Source organism: Paramisgurnus dabryanus, chromosome 1 (genome assembly GCF_030506205.2).
Source record: "Paramisgurnus dabryanus chromosome 1, PD_genome_1.1, whole genome shotgun sequence".
NCBI classification, from domain to species: domain Eukaryota; kingdom Metazoa; phylum Chordata; class Actinopteri; order Cypriniformes; family Cobitidae; genus Paramisgurnus; species Paramisgurnus dabryanus.
In genome coordinates, this window is record NC_133337.1 from 25,156,585 (window position 1) to 25,174,827 (window position 18,243).

The 18,243-nt window shown below is 36.1% G+C and overlaps 1 long non-coding RNA gene across 1 annotated transcript; it reads right to left on the minus strand.

Annotated features, from left to right (window-relative positions):
- Positions 1-13,546: 13,546 nt before the first annotated feature.
- On the minus strand, positions 13,547-14,772 carry LOC135779331 (uncharacterized). Its single transcript, XR_010544760.2, has 3 exons — positions 14,351-14,772; positions 14,078-14,237; positions 13,547-13,683 (listed from the first exon to the last, which is right to left on the minus strand). It is a non-coding gene; the product is annotated as an uncharacterized lncRNA (long non-coding RNA).
- Positions 14,773-18,243: the final 3,471 nt, after the last annotated feature.

Below are 18,243 nucleotides of genomic sequence, written 5' to 3' on the forward strand. Positions count from 1 at the left end.
CTGACTTCCTGTTTGGTTTACGGCTTCGCTCCAAGAGACTTTTTTGTAGGTCTTGTCATGCTACAGAAGCGTACCGAATTTCGTAATTGTACGTCAAACACAGTCCGAGGGCTGCTTCGTTGAAAATTTGTAGGTGGCGCTATAGAGCCATTTTCCCATGCCTAATTCTAAAGCCTACACCACATGTAAATTTTCATCACTCTTGACATCTGTGCAAAATTTCATGAGTTTTAGAGTATGTTTAGGCCCTCTAAAGTCCCGCTGAAGTCGGAGAAGAAAAAGAAAAAGAATAATAATAATAACTCCTTGAAGAACAATAGGGTCCTCACACCCCGGTGTGCTCGGGCCCTAAATATAAGAAATTAAGTTGTTCACTCAAGTTTCAGACACCACTACAAAATGGCGAACGGCAAATATAGTGCATATACTATATATATAGGATATATAGTTTATATAGTATATAGGAAAGTGGTTTCGGATAAAGCAAAAGTGAAGGTGTGTTCCTCTTGGAATTAAGACAGAGTGTCATCCAAAAGACTGCATATCAAAGTGTTAAAAGTAATATGAGATTATCTTCAACAAAACTAAACATTTGACTTGTTTGAAATTTAAGTCTTGGCTTAAAACCCATAGGAAACATGATTTCTTCACAGAAGGTCTGCATTTGTTATAAATGAGCTAGGACCTAAACTATAACAAATCTGAAATTGTAGAAAGAACCTGTTGAATTACGCCCAAACCACACCTATGAATAATGAACCTACTTCAGACCAACCCCTTATTGATTTGTGCCTGGGGCAGTGGCGGTTCTAGACAAATTTCACTAGGGGGGCCAAGGAGGGGCCAGTGTTTTACCAGAGGGGCACATAAAAAATGGCAAGAAATTATATTTAAAGATTATAGGGGTGGTTACAGGAATTAGTTTAAGATAGGACTAGGCCTTAGTTTAATTAGGAAATATAACTAGTTTTAACATACATTATACATTACTTGTGTGCATTTTGAAGCAAAACAAAGCTGTGTTTTAAGATATGGCATTGCAAGTTGTTTTTAGTTTGGACAGCTCTTACATTTATTTTAGTCTAGGACTAGTCCCTTTCCGGGAAACTACCCCGTAAACTTTATTTTACTTTACAATCATATACTTTTTTATTTGATACAAGAGTGATTGCAGGTGCAAAAGGGGAGCTGGGCTCTTTTCTAAAGCCCCCCAACCGATAATCATGCGAGCCTACTCAATAAACTTTATGAAATGCAAACTTTTATAAAGACAAACGTTTGTTTTAGTTTACATATAAACACACATTGCTAGACAGTTAGGGACCACAATCTAATCAACATTTAAAATAATATTTATTATATTAACATTTATATTTATTATATTAACATTTTTATATGTAACATTTAATTATATTCCTCCAATTTTATGCACGTATATGTAAGAGCATAATTACAGCACTTTTTACAATGTGTAAACTTTAAAAAGTTAGCGAGATGTTGGTCTTGCGGGTTGTTGATAAGTAACAGCTGTAAATGATCACAACACGCAGCCACGTCACAGGAGACCAAGTGAACAGTGTCCCAATGTGAAGTGAGCTAGAGTCCTTACCAGTGCCCGAACCTGCATACACATTCTCAACATCAAGAGGTTGGGAACGAATTGAGACACTCGCCGAGCAGCACCCACTACAGTGGTTGGGTGCGCCGCTCTAATTTGCCCTTGTAGAACGTTGCGTCGCATTAGTTCCGCTTTTGGCGCTCGCGTGTAAAATCAAAATAAACTTATACTTTTTTATTTGGTCAGCACGGGGTGGCCACAGGGGTGGCCAGGGACATGTCTACAGAGGCACGGGCCACCCTTGGCCTCCGTGTAGAACCGCCACTGGCCTGGGGCAAGAGTTATTTATCCCGCCGTGAAAATAGCAACAGCGCCCAAGATCCACCCACAAAGTCACTTGCGTTTGGCGCTTCACACTTGCGTTTCAGATCGTTAAAATAGGGCCCTGTGTGTGCCAAATCTATTAGTTTTACCATTGATTTCAGGTATGGATGCAGTGATTTTACCCAAAATAATCTTTCGCTAATAATAAACATAAATTTGCATAAAGCTTTCATATTTGTCTATGCCATGTTGATTAGAGTATTAAAAACTTGAAATTTTAAATTAAAGGTAAATATAGAACAGCGGTGTTCACAAATGTGTGATTTAGTTTCAATTAACCACGAGTTAACACATGACAATCATGTGATTAATCGAAGTTAAATATTTTAATCGATTGACTGCCCTACTACACTAGAACAAGTGTAGTCGAATATGTGTTGCCAAAATCATTAGCCTCTTAATGAGATGTTTTTATACAAACATAGGTGAAAACAAAATTAAAGTTTGTAAATTTTTTTAAAGGAAACAACTTATGATGCTACTATTTTGAGATTTTAGATTACTTATCATTATATTGTAGGTAGAATTATTATATATTATTGTACAGTATATAATTATTACTTAATAATTATGTGTGGCACAGCTTTCTCAGGGCAGTAATATATTTAAGTGTATTTGTACTTATTGAAGAGTTTTTTTTTTCTTTTCTTTTCTTTCGTGTCTTAATAGAAGGGTTGTGAGTAAATATTGTTGATTGTACAGTCACTGGAACAGGATAGCATAAACATGTGACGACTGTCTTATTGGTTTAATAAATGTAATTGCGGCTCAATTGTATAAAAGGGGGTAGGTGTTAATAAGCTTAAGCTTCTACCTACCTCTTTTGAGCATCATTTCTATTTTTTTTTCTCTCCCTTTTCTGTCTATTTTTTTCCTTACTTGTATTGTAATGAAATTTGTTATTATGTTGATTTTTATGTAATTAGATGCTCAAATAAACAAAAACAAAAATGAAAATGAAAAAATGAAAGTGTCAAGTTCTTTTTTGGTCATATGTAGGTATAAAGAAATTCTTGCTTTGTTTTCCCCTCACGAGAAAGACAAATTGCAGGACAGTAATAATAATAATAAAAAAAACAACATATAGAATCAAGAACCCTAAAAAATTGTACAATAAAAAACTAATATAAAATACATTTTTACAATATGAATTAGATAGAGTGATGATCAGGTGGTTTAAGGTGTCTGTGTAGTGTATGTATTTTAAGACACATACAAACTCTGCATGGAGTGTGTAAAGTATACTTATATCACTGGTACATGAATATAACACACGCATACAAAATTACAAGTTAGACACTAACCTGAGAGAAACAGCCAATTAAACAGTGTTTCCATTTATAACAGATTTACAGCTTGAATAAAAGATCTACAAATCTTGAATATTGACACACATGAGAAGAAATAGATAAAATAATAAGAAGCACTTCACTTTACTGCCGGCTCAACCAAATGGTTGAGCACATTTTGAGTCCCTATATTTTATTGAGAGGAGTCCCTTACTTAACTAAAGCTGATTGAGCCATCTCTACTATTTGGTTAAGATATGTTTTTTCAAAACAATCCACTATATGTCAATGTGTCAATCAACAGCAAGGAAACCATATTTTTTGACATATTACACTGTAAGAGCCCTAACTTTACAAAATTATGTTACTTGGTGCCATAAAAAAACTTATGTATGTTTTTAATATTTTTTCAAAAACATGCTCAACAATTTCTTAAGTATGTATTTTTTGCCACTTCTGGATTTTTCTTTTTTTCAAAATAACTATAATGAATTCATATAATTAATGTATGGAAATCATAATTTCTGATTAATTAATCAAAAATTATTTCTTAAATGATGTTTTAAATTATTTGTAACGTTTGCTTACTCTACACAGCATTGCCGGTTTACAAAGAAATGTTAAAGGGGCCATGTCACAAAAAGACTTTTTTAAGATGTCAAATAAATCTTTGGTGTCCCCAGAGCACATATGTGAATGTGTATTGTGTACTATAGCAGGTTAAAATTGCCACTTTGTAGGTGTTTTTTTTTAATAATAAGAGCTCATTTTGACATCACAAGGCGAGCCAAATTTCAATTACCTATTTTTTCACATGCTTGCAGAGAATGGTTTACCAAAACTAAGTTACTGGGTTGATCTTTTCACATTTTCTAGGTTGATAGAAGCACTGGGGACCCAATTACAGCACTTAAATCATAAAAGACTAAAATGCCATTGTAGTACCATCTTTGGCCTTATTTTATTTTAGGTTTTAAATGCAGAAAGTCCTTATTTTTGTTACTTTTAGTCATTTTTTTTGCAAAAAAACATGAAAACATTTAATTTCCTGTGTTAAAATGAAAACCTGAAATATTTGAATATGTTTTACTTCAATGAATAAAGAAATAAAGAAAACTATTTTATTTTGATTATGTTTGTAAAAAAAATTGTCTTATAGTTCATATTTTCTTATTTCCATAGTTTGAATTCCTTTAAGTGACATATCAACCATTTGGTAGAGGCCGATGGGATGTGTTGAAAAAAAATACATTGAGTGTGTTAACTAGCAACAGAAGGAGATAAGTTAAAATGCCTTTTTCTTGGTCTGGCCGTTAAAGGGTTAACGGCAAAAACAACGAGGAGTGAAGATGAAACAATCTACACCCTACAAAATCTCTACATTCTGGTTTCATTTCCTACACAAATTTTCATGCAAAATCCATAGTTTGGCCTGGATGTACAGAAAGTGATTTACATCCAAATAGTCTTTACAATATGAGGCTCTTCATTCTTAAAGCTTGGCAGACCATGGAAATATTCAGCCTATAGGAAACAGGTTTGCATTTCAGATATCTCCGTTAAAAGGTGCTGATCTTCAAAACACTTTAAGCGATACTCCAGCCAAATATCCAAATTATCCCATGGTTTAATACCCTTCAACAGGGCTTATCCTAGTCCCAGACTAAAATGCATGTTTGAGCTGCCTTAATTTAAAAACACCTTGCACTGACATATCTTAACATATATTGGTGAAATTGGTTTGTCTCAAGACGCACACCAGTAATGTTTTTGTAAGGTATGTTTGCTCAGATTGCTTGAGGGTGAGTACATTTTACAGTAATTTTCCTATTTGGGTGGAGGATCGCTTTAAGATTTGTGAATGCATGTCATGGATCAAATTTCTCAAAAGTTTAAATACTTTATATGTTGCCTGCACAATTGTTTAAAGATAGTTTGACCTTTATTTGTGCATTGACAACATCTAATATAAAATTAACTTTTAAACATAATATTTAGGAAACCCTGCAACATCTTTTCTTGATGACTGTGAGTTGTCTGTTGAGTAGCTGTTTAATTTTATTTCATAATGCAGCTGTGTATCTGCACAATTGCATTATTATATTTAGGTTAGAAACATGTTGGTAAGGTTGAATCAATCGTTTGCATTCAAGGTTCTTGGGAGTTTAGGAGTTCTTGGAGGTTCATTTGATTTTAACAAAATCTTCTGCTCTTTTCCATGTATTGCGCATACGCACATTGTGGTTACTGGCTGTTAAGCTCAATTCCAGTTTTGCTTCATTTAGTTCAGTTTGGTTTTTCCAGCTTGGTTCATTTAAGCTGCGTATTATCGCCTGACATCTTTGCATTTTGTAACAATGGTACCCTCACACAATATACACACAAACAATGTGTGTTTGTAACAAATCACACAGCCTTAAAATCAGAAATGTATAAGTATAGTATGGGCATTTCAACAAGAAAAACATTGTCTTGAGAAATCATCTGACATGCAAAGGCTAAAAAAGTAAAGATGTGGCAGATTTGTAGAAAAAGTATTTGATGAACATATAATGCATGCCGTGAGCATTTAGGACCATCATTATTTTATTCTTGATGGAGGTGGCACTTTGTGTCTTTTGCATCAGAGCTCATCAATTGCTTTACCTCTCCTCTCATGGTGTTAAACTAATTATGTCTGAACTGTGATTGGTTGCTTACAGTGTCAATTAGACAGGGTCTTTAGCAGTCCTAGGCCAATGAAAGCAGACCTTCTGCCCTTAGAGGAAGGTTTGGTTACATAAGACCAAAGTACTTCAGAAACAGCGCTGCGAATAACTGTTATAATCTGCACTGTTGAGACTCATAAAAAGGGGATCCTTTATAATCCTGTGCCTCTATATGGCATTTTTTGGCATTTTTCATGTTGGAACAGGAAGGGGTCATCCTCTTACTATTCCCACAACGTTGGGAGCATGAAATTGTCCAAAATGTCTTGGTATGATAAAGCATTAAGACTACCTTTCACTGGAACTAAAGGGCCAAGTCCAACCCCTAAAAAACATCCCAACAACATAATCCCCCCTCCAGCAAACTTTACACTTGGCACAATGCAGTCAGGCAAGTACTGTTCTCTTGGCAACCCAGACTCGTCTATCAGATTGCCAGACAGAGAAGTGAGATTCATTGCTTCAGAGAACACATCTTCAATAATCTAGAGTTCAGTGGCGGTGTGCTTTACACCACTGCATCTGATGCTTGCATTGAACTTGGTGATGAAAGGCTTGGATGCAGCTGCTCGGCCATGGAAACCCATTCCATGAAGCTCTCTACACAAAAAGTGGAGTCCACCTATTTTCAGCAAAGATTATATGAAATATCAGACTGTACTAGTTTAAAGACTTTTAAAATTACACACACGTGAACAAACGCGTCTGTAGTTTTACGTAATCGATGGGCGACGGCTGGGCGAACACACGCTAAAGCAAGGCTAGCAAACCGAAACAACATCTAGCGTTCATTTTAATCATGACTCGAGCATAAAAGAAGAAAAAACAAAGGAGATGATCTGGCATTTGTATTTCCAGCGAGTATGCCCACCTGGTTTTTGGTTTGTTACTTTCATACTAATTGGATCATCGGGTTATATGTTTCTCTTGGTTCTTGATCTGCCGGTTGTCGTAGGGAGATGTCGCACAGAAGGATTGTGTCTCTAAATTTCTGACAGAATTTTGTCGGAGGATAATTTTCATGGCAACGGTCATTAATCGGCCGTCTGTGAACATGTCAAATTAGCGATAAAGGACAGCAGATTTCCTAGGATTCCAGGAATCTTTTAGGATTTCAAAATGTGTCCCAGACAGCTAGAGCATGTGTGCACCGTGCTTAACGCAGTAACAAGCTGATGAACTTTTTGACATTTCTTATTTTCGCTCATTCTCAGCTGTGCAAATTAAAATAAAATTAATATTTGATAAATGTATAGGCAGGTGAACAATATAATTAAATTATCATTAATAAATATAATCAAAATTATCAAAATATAAAAATTAAATGTCACAATAGAAAATAATGCCTTTTTATTAAAGGATCAGATCAGATCACTGGTCAGATCCTATCTATCTGTGATATTATTTGCTCTTTGTATTAAATGACAATTAACCAAAGTAATTATTTCAAGAGTTTAAATGTATAAAAATGTATTTCAAGCACAATTTTTTTTTGCCCACATAGGTCCTATAAGGGTCCCATATTATCATCCCACATGGGCATAGGTATATGTGAACCAAATAAAGAGAACCCACATATATTGCCCATATTAAGCCAATGTCCACATGAAATCAGCATGCTGCCTAGATAGGACCCATGTGGGGTCCACATATCAATGCTGGCTGGGCCGTAAGACCTTTGTTCGTTTTCAGAACACAAATTAAAATCCTAGAGCTTTCTGAGACATCATACTGTCGGCAGCAATGCAACTCACAACTTTCAAGGAAAGGCAGCTAAGACATCATTAAAATAGTCAAAGTGACTACAGTGGTTTAATCCATGAAAACACAATTTGACAACAATTAAAGTCATGCCTGAACGTCCACAAACATCCAAAAATCAATGAAAAGGCCTCTTAACTAACTTTAACACAACATAACATCATACACAAATGCTTTCCAGAGCAGGGTGACTTGGAAATTTCTTTGTGCCCCTGGGCTCATGCCTTGTGCCCAAAGCTCATGCTTTGTGTTGTCATTTGAATCAAGAGCCTTATATTGCAGGCAAAATCAGTTTTTCAAAAGCAACAAAAGCAGATTTCCCACAAATGGTAATGCAAAAATATTTGTGAGTAAAATTTGAGTAAATATACAGTACATCAAATAACCCAGCAGACACAAACAAAGTTAAAACCTGCCTGTTCATTTCTATCGCTGCTATAAAAGTTTTTTGTATTGTATTTTATAAAATATTGTACTTGCAGTTTGTTCACTTCTTTATTAAGTGTTTGCAATTATTGAAGACACAAAGTTTTCAAAAGTAAATACAGATGTTAAAAACATGGTTACCTCTCGGGCTACTAGATTTTATACTCCTACTACAACTTTATTCATAAAAAATGCCATTCTCGGTTTTAAAGTAAATATTGTGTGCATTTTACGTGCTTTTAGTGCAATTTTAGATCCTGTTTGACGGTATAGGTGCAACACTGTTGTTGAAAAGTATTTGGTGCTGGGGGACTTTGACTTGTCATAATCCGTCCCTGATTTGAACATACTGATACAGCCTGATTTTAAATCGGACAAAGATAACCAGCGGGCCGGGTAAAGATGACTGGAGGGCCGCATTAGGCCCGCTGGCCCCCAGTTGTTTAGCTCTGATCTACAGTCACACAGATGTTATTTACATGTATACAAAAAGCATTTGTTTGTGTAAATAGATAAGGAGTTAACATGAGTATTTCTCAACATGACTCTGTCTCTTCACCCAGAGCATTTTATGTCAGTATGGGTTTGTTCTGATCCAGCAGAAGATGACCTGGGATGAAGCACAAGCTTACAATCACATTGATCTAGCCATTGTTCAAAGCAATGAAGACTGGACAAATAAACAAGGAACAGTTCAACCTGCACTGATTTCAGTATCCTGGATTGGATTGGACTGTAACAACAACAACAACAACAACATTTATTTATAGATAGCACATTTAAAACAACACTTGTTGACCAAAGTGCTTTCCAATTCCCTATTTATATAAAACACGAAGGACAAAACACAACACACATTAAAATTCCTAAAACAATATTCTCAAAGGTAGTATAAGCACAAACATTACCACTATGGACAATTATAAGCAGCCGAGTAAAGATACGTTTTAAGTAAGGATTTAAAACACTCCAGCGAGTTGCAGGCTCTAATACCAGACGGTAGATTGTTCCAGAGGCGAGGGGCGGCCACAGAGAAAGCACGATCCCCTTTAGTTTTTAGTCTGGATTTTGGGACACTCAATTTAAAACCAGAGGACGACGACTGTACAATGATATTAATAGCTGGCGATGGTCTTTATCAAAATGAGAACATTACATTAAACTTCTGGTTGGCTGGAGAACCAAACAACTATAATGCAAAGAGGCATGTGCTTTAATGTATGGTGGAAAATGGCAAGATTACCTCTGCATTGATTAGTTTTCTTTCATTTGGTATGATGGTAAGAAACAGGAACAACACCTTGTATCACACCCTGACTAGTGCAGTTTACATGAAGCAGTTCACAGAGATAATAAACTCTTAATAGACTCTTGAGTTCAAACTGCACATTCTTTACTCTTCCACATTAACAAAGAACTGGGATGAGAACTACATGATTCTTGTCTTTAATCAATAGCAGCAAAGAATTGAAAACCTTCGTTAAATGTAATTACAGATCTGAGCACTGTCCAAGGTTTCTTCATTTTATCATGTATGTTGGAATTTGAAAACATCAAGAAGATTTCGAACAACCTAGGTATGTGCAAAGCATTCCAAACACAGATTTGTCTCTCAAAAAGGCCGGGCTTTACAAAAAAAGGATTTCCAGTATGCATTCACTGATCTTTGCCCTGGAGGCTTTTATTCAATGTGTTCAGAGAAGTAGTCAAAACATTGTTGTCCTCTTAATTCCCCTCTTGTCAAGGTGCTTTTCCGACATGCAACACAACAAATTAACAACATTGCCTGTGGGATTAGCATCAGCGTCTCACATCGCACGCAACAGAATAAAATCATATCTGGGCATTTTGCCTGACACTTGTACTCTTAGTTTTGCAGAAAAGTCTTTAATTCCCCATATGACTGCGTTTCTGAAAAGATCACTTGCAGCGATGGTACATTTGATCATATATCTTTTTTTTACTATGGCGTATTGACGCACAAGGAAACATCCCTTTTTCAGATTTCTATTTCCTGACGTTTTGTTTTGCTCTCTGTGTTCGTCACTAGGCTACGCCTCATACTCTACGGCTAGAGACGCACATTCTCATGAACATGCATTAGTCATTCAGAAGATAGCTATTTAATTTGTAAAGTTTTAAATATTGATAATATTTTTTTACAAAATCACATTGATTACCCTCAGAAGGCATTTATTAACCCCCTGAAGCCGTATGGATTACTTCTGTGAATGATGAATGGACTTTTTTGGGCTTCAAATCAGAAGCACCATTTACATTTATCATTATAAACCAGGGCATTTTATAATATAACTCCGATTGTGTTCGTCTGAAAAAAGATAATCATAAAGGACGGCTTGACAGTATTATGGGGTCATTTTCATTTTTAGCTGAACTATTGTCACATTTATAGGGTTAATAATTCACTTATTTATTTATTTGTTTATTTTTATTTTAAAGTAAATTAAATATTTAAAGAGTCAACATGAGCCTGTTTTGTGTGTATCAAAGATGTAGCATATAAGATTAAAAAAAATTTAGCAGTCCATGTTTTGTATCGCTTAAATCAAAGTATATATAAAGGTCAAGTGTAATATGTTTATTATGTTAATATTACATCAATATCTTGTTATGTTAATAGTCTTGGGTTTGGTGAGGTGGTGTTGTGAGGGGCCCAACAATTGGTGCTACGCCCGCATACAACAAATTGTTGTTTTAAACGCAAAGTGCACAATTTCTGAAAAACGCTTTGGAAAAGGGAGTCGGGCCGACCACCAAAACACACTTGTTGCCAATCAGCAGTAAGGGGCGTGTCTACTAACCGACATCATTGCCTGGGTTGCATATGTGTGAGGCGGGTCTATCAAAAAAAGGTCCAGAATCTATTGGGGTAGGGTCTGATTGTTTAGGTGATTTCAAATATCAACACTGGCTTTTTAAACATTGTGAACTCTGATTTTAAGCGGCAGATGACTCTGGTGGAGAGATGAAATCAATGGGGTTTCTGGAGGGGCAACCACTTGAGTCACATCTGTTTAGTTAGTTGTTAGTCATGTTAATGTAGATGAGCATGTCACATGTTGTTTATGAATGTGGTCATTTAAACTCAGAAGATGAAAATCACCGTTCTCTCTCTGATACTCTTTAAAAACATGATGCAGTATTTATCAGACCTGCGTGCGCTTCCTTAACATCCGAGCTTTGGTTTGTCTTTTTTCAGCTATTTTTGGGTTAGTAAGAACCAATAAATATAATAACCAAATATTTTTCTTTGAACATGAAGCAGTGTAATTATCCATGTTTGTGTACAACAGGTTCCAGTAACGCACAATTAAGTATGGTGCAAACAACAAAAAAATTGATGTCCACCTATGTGGACATCCAGGTCTTAGGAGTTAACATAAAAAAAAATCATGTTCTCTAATATTATTTAAATCAAGAGCCTTGTATTGAGAAATCAGTTTTTGCATAAATGGTAATGTAAAAAGATTTGCATAAGAAATAAAAAAGAATGCACAGTACAAAAAACCCAGACAAGACAAGTTGTCTATTGTTGTAGTACGTGTCTGTTTTGTAAGTGAAGAGGTTTCTCCCTTCTTGGTTTATTTTTGTACTTATTTATCCATTTGTTTATTTGATTGCATGTTTTCGATTATTCAAGATATTCTTTTGTTTCCACATGCAGGAAGATTACATCAACAATGGAGAAGACATTTTATTTGTTGTTCTTTTCAGGTCAGTGTATCTTTTGTTTGTTTGTCAGTGTAAATATAATATATAATACAGTTTTGGGGCATGAGGAGCACCAAAAGCATTTAGGATATGTAATTTTATAAAAATTAAAAATAAATCAATAGGTATATTTTCCATTTTTTAACATTGGAATTTGGGTACGAGAATCACTTCATTGTTAATTGTTTTCCAACAAAGTAGGCATGCAGCACTGTGTTACTGTGGTAAAACTGTGTAAAATATTATCCAAGTTTTACAGTGTGCGTGAAATGTGTATAAAAATGTTTTAAAATTATTTATGTGGAGCTACAGTTTGCAGGCATTTATGAATGTCAATAAAAGACGACAAAATCTTATTGTTTGGGGCAGATTGATGTCTAAATGCACTCTTAAAACAAATGTGTTAAAAACAACACAACATGTGTTATTTTTTACACATGTTCTGAGTGTGCGCAGGGACAACACATGTTGAGTTAAATTTAACACAGAATATGTGTTATAAAATGCAACACAAAAATGTGTTGCTTCAGTAAACACATTAATGTGTAACTTTCTATTAATCTAACACAACTGTGTGTTACAGAGTAATTGTTTAGTTTTAATATTAAAGAGAAAAAAACATATGATTTGTAAACTTTAAATTATGAAATCAAGCAGACAACTATTGAATATTGTTCACAAACTATTTATTTGTAAAATAACAAATATTTGACAATTAATGCTTGCATGAAAATATGCTAGTACTTTATGTTGCTAGATGTATGCTAATTTAAATAAATGTAAGTGCAAGTATAATTACTTCAAACATACATTACATTGATACATTTTAAAACACTATTTATAAAATAATTCATTGAATTTAAAAGCAACTGTGTTAAACATGTTGAATAGAACAATGTCTGAAATCGTTTCCAACATGCAAGCTATCAAAAAATTTTAACTTGTCCTGAAACATTAACATGTTATCTTACATTTAGAAAAATACTTAAAATGAACTTGACAAGTGTATTCAAAGAAATTTCCGTCACAAAACATTTAGGGGCGGTTTCCCGGACAGGGGATTAGCTTAATCCAGGACTAGGCCTTAGTTTAATTAGGAAATATAACTGGTTTCAACAAAAAACAATACTGGTGTGCATTTTGAGTCAAAACAAAGGGCACTGATATATTTTAAGATATGTCAGTGCAAGTTGTTTTCAGTACCGCACAGGTCAGATTGTCAACATCAGGTGGAAAGGCAAAAGAATCGTTCATTGCAACAGTTACGTAGTGGCCTCCATGTCCTGAAGAACCGTTGGAAACCAACTGTGGCTGAGGTGATTTCAGACACCCTTTGATCATTTAGTAAGCAAAGACGTCACACTGGTACCAGCCTACACAAATGAAACAATGAACATCATTAGAAAATGTTGTTGCATGAAAATTACTTATTTTATATAAAGTTTAGAGTCACAAAGCATACCGGCATCAAGTCCCACAAGACTGACACAGCAGAATTCACACAGCAGAATTCACACAGTATCCATAACATTGTATAACACAGCTCTCATCTGGGTGTAGTAAACATGCAGGTCACATGCAAAATATAAATTATGAGAAAAAGTTCTTAAAAAAGGATTACTTTTATATCGTTATTTGAATGTTACATTTTAAACATTTGGAACAGAGATAGGAAATCATACCATTATGTTGACTGTCAGCTTTCTTCAATAAATGTCTGATGTCCATTTTCTTCTCTAAAGATGCTTTTCCCTGAGTTTCTCAATAATTGTCACATTCCCATTTCTTCTTTCCCATCGGTAAGTCTGGAAAACTTGATGTCCCCCTTCAGTGAATTTAAAAAGAAATATTAATATTGGAATTATGAAACACTTTGTGTAAAGTTATCTCCAGTTAAAGGCGGAGTGCACAATGTTTGAAAAACGCTTTGGAAAAGGAGACGGGCCAACTAGCAAAACACATTTATAGCCAATCAGCAGTAAGGAGCGTGTCTACTAACCGACATCCTTGCCGGGTTGCGTATGTGTGGGGCGGGTCTTTTAAAAGAAGGTCCAGATTCTATTGGGGTAGGGGTGTGTTTGTTTAGGTGATTTCAAATATCAACATTGGCTTTCAAACATTGTGCACTCCACCTTTAAGTATATTACAAACACTGGCATGTCCAGAAATTGGGGATATTCCTTAAAGATTTCACCAATAATTGGTGATTTTGTCATTACCTGTATCCATCTTCTTTGATGACTGAAGGTTTGGCCAATGGCATTCTTTATTGATGATGTCCTCCCACTTCAACTCTGTTGAAGCTACCGTCTGCTGTTCTGTAATCTCATTTTTATAAATCCACTGTGTGATGGCCCATCAAAAAAAAGAAAAATGCTCCTATCATGATCAATGCAAAAATAGCACTAAGTTAGAGTCAAGTACAGTTTTTATACACATTGTCAAGTAAGTAATTTCATACACATAAATGAAGTATGTAAAAGCATCCTTACGGTACATGTCCCTCTTTTTGACCAAATGAGACCATAAACCAACAACACAATCTCCTTTGAGAGTGCCAGCTTTTCTTTTTCAGATGGATAGCTGAAAAAGATTACAAACAAACATTGACACAAAAATTGTGATTTACATCTAGTTAAGTATTACTGGGCAGTATTTATAACTCAATAGTGCAAAAACACTTAACAGCTAGTAGCACAAAACTACACCCATCTTATTCACGTAGCACTTTAGCCTTACTGCAAGCAGTGAAAGGTTCATGAAGTTCGACTCTTACCATTAGACCCCTACTCTCGCAGTAATTAATTGCGTCTTGTCTAACTTTATATTGAACACGAGCGGCGCGACACGAAAATAAAAAACAGTATTATAAAATGTGGCTGTGCATCATCCAGAATGTACAGCATCACCAATTAATAATGAGATTTACCGTCTTTTGTCTCGTCATGCCGCTCACAAGTGTACAGTACGTTAGGTACAGTGCATACTGTTCCACCATGTGCTTAACCAAACGCGACGAGGCGTTGCGATAATCGAAAGGCATAATTTATAATGACCCGTCCTATAACGTAAGGACATAAACTGAAAAGAAACCCGTTACCGCGTGTCACGTCTATTTAGGACACGGTGTTAACGATTTACGTTACAGTGCTGCAAGCAAGTGTCACACATATTACTAACCCGTAGTCTAATGTGCCTTTCATTAAACAATGACTGTTAACGTGAATCTCCAAACGTAACTTTGCAAAACGAGCGAGCATTTAACGTTACCATAATAAAGTTTAAATTAACAGTCTCCTGCACAATTAATACGAAAGTTTCTTACACTATATGAAAAATAGATATCATATTATAACTGTAATTTTTAATTTAATTTCTTACCTTATGCAGACAGGAACATTCTTGACCTCTTGACTGGAAAGGCGGTTGGAAAAGAACGTCACTGCGCAGGCACAACACAATATGCGTTGTGTGTTTGTTTTTTAAATAAAACAAATTCAAAACAGACTGCCAGCCAAGGCTCAATAATAATGATCATGATTTTCATAATAATGAAATAAAAATAACACACGCAAAAAATACAATTAAAAATACAATAATGTGTAGTTGTCTGTCCATGTGAAACGTCATCAGCAGATTCGTGTGAACTTACGACAGCCACCAAAGGAAGAGAACGCCTGCATAATGTTTGAAATATTACTCTTATTGTGTCACAAAGTGTATGTTCAAAAGCTTTTTAGGCGAGAATGTATGTAAAAAAAGTTGAAATTTGCGGTCGGTTTATAAAGAGAGCGTTTATTAAAAAATCTGCCCCGACTTTTTCGGAGTTCTGATCCAGACAACCAAGGGGTACTTAGCGCTCATGTACCCCGCCCAACGCAGCTTGATCTCGGCAAGTCCTTCTGAAAATCGCCGCTGGCCGCTGGGTGTTATGTGTTAGTAGTGGTTAACAGTGTTATATATATTTTATTTTCGGTACTGTCTTATGGACAATCTTTGGTCTCATAAATATATTATCTGTTCCTGGGCAAATCGTTTTGACTAAGGACAAAGTTGCATTGTAAAACTTTATATTTTTTATTTATCTTTGTGGTGAAGTGCAGACTTATTTGTGCTTTTGACCGAACTTGCTTGTATATTTCCTGTTGCACAAACATCTTATACTTGATAAAGGAATGTGTTATATATGATATTTGGTTTTTATAACAAACAAAAGTACAGGATAATCAGTGACAGTGCACGCCATTAAAACTACAATAATTATGCATTTCATTTTATTGTATATTGGTTAGCGTGTTTTACACATTCATTGTGTAAGCAGTTAAGCATAATATTTACACATTATGTGTCAGTTCCAACACAAAAATGTGTTAGAATCCTTTTACACATATTTTGTGTACATTTTTAACACATCAATTTTAAGAGTGTGGTTTCTGTATTGCCCATACAGTTACACTAATGCATGACTGTAAAGGTTATCACTTCACGCTGATTGATTGTTAAAGGGATAGTTCGGCCAAAAATGATATTAAACCCATGATTTACTCACCCCCAAGCTATCCAAGATGCATATTTCCATCATTTTTCAGACAAACACATTTTCAGATATTTTAGAAAATGTTTTAGATCTTTCAGTTAATTCAATGTGAAGTTACGGGGTCCATGTCCTTCAAGTCCAAAAATGTGCATCTATCCAAACGGCTCCAGGATGATAAACAAAGATCTTCTGAGGGTAATCCATGCGGTGTTGTTGTAGAAATATCCATATTTAAAACTTTATAAACTAAACTACCTTCCGGTAGTTATTTACATGAAGATGACATTTTAAATGCATTTTTGCTTTTTATTATAAGTATAACTTAAAGGTATAGCAGAAGATTTTCCCGAATTATTTAAAAGAACCGCCCCTCGATATTTGTTAAAAAATGCACACGCAACACTCCCGAGAGGGAACACCTGTTAAACGCGTGCACGAGACAGAGAGAGAGCGTGCAGGAGCTCAGTTCTTCTCTTCGCTCTGTTTACAAGTTTCTGTCGGCATGTTTACCGTGTCTGTGCGGTTCGTGACTTTTGCCAAGGCTAGCATCGCTAATCATAGCTTACATCAACTTTTACTAGCAGTGATTTTAAATGGATTTCTCCAAATAGCATGACAAAATGTACCTTTCCAGTAGAAACTTCGCGTGGGGAAGCCCAACCTGTCCTTTTAGCTCACGCCAGCGTGTGAAATAGTCTCCCATAAACATTCTGGTCTTGTTTCTTTCTTTATAGTCCTTTCTCTTCTTGTCATACAATTCGTAGACACTTTTTCTCTTGCGACCCTCAGACATTTTGAAAAAAAGAAACACAGCGAGAACGCAAGCTTCAATGAATGGTTGAAACCGTAGCACAACACACATACACGTGAAAGTGCGCATGTGCAGCAAGCGAACCTAGAGGCGAGCACGTACGACGGTTATACGTCAACATATAATCAGAATGATTGACATCTGGGATGACCAATAGTCTTGATGATCCACCCAGAAAACGCAAATCTTCCGCTATACCTTTAAATAACTGTAAATATCTATTAAAATCTATTCTATTAAAAACAAAAATACAAAGTGTTACTCAAAAAAACAAATAACTTGATTCGTTTTCAAACTTCTCGTTCCCTTTCAATACGGTTCACTTCGCATTGCGTCAGTTAGCTGACGCTATGGGGGAAACTCCTGTTTACTCCGTGACTGAAGCCTATTGGTTAACGTCTGTACAAAATACAGACCAATGACGTTTGAACCCGCGCGCGGGAGGAACGCGTCCCTATATAAGCGCGGTTCAATCGTCAGGAGCTCATTTTTTTCTCCTTCAGCGCGAACCTCTCGCTGCTCCGAAGAAAAGAAGAAGCCTTACCTCGCCGTTGACAAAAGCCCTGCAGCGGAGTCCAGGCCTAGCGTCTTCCCCTGCCGTTTTCCGGCTGAGAACCGAAGATAGCAGAGTCCAGGTCTAGCGTCTTCCCCTGCCGCTTTCCGGCCGAGAACCGAAGATAGCCTTCGCTTGCCGTGGTACGAGCCCTGTGCAGCGGACACGCCTGACGAGGTCTCCCCTGCGGCCACCCGGTAAGATCAATATTTTTAATATAAAGCTATAAGCTAAAAGAGCAGGCGCTGTTGTAATAGCGTCCAGCACAGCGGCTCGGTGAGCCTCTCTGCTATGAATTTCCTCCGAGCGCGTTACCGGTCTGGCACCTCCCACGCCGGGACCGCGCTTATGCTTTGGTTGTCTTATCCATGTTTCGTGCTCCCCCTGCTGTTCCTCTCTCGCCGGGATGAACACACGGCGAGCCATGAGACTAGATGGATGCATAGACAAGCACACACGGACTAACCCCCCCTGTGTTCTGTCA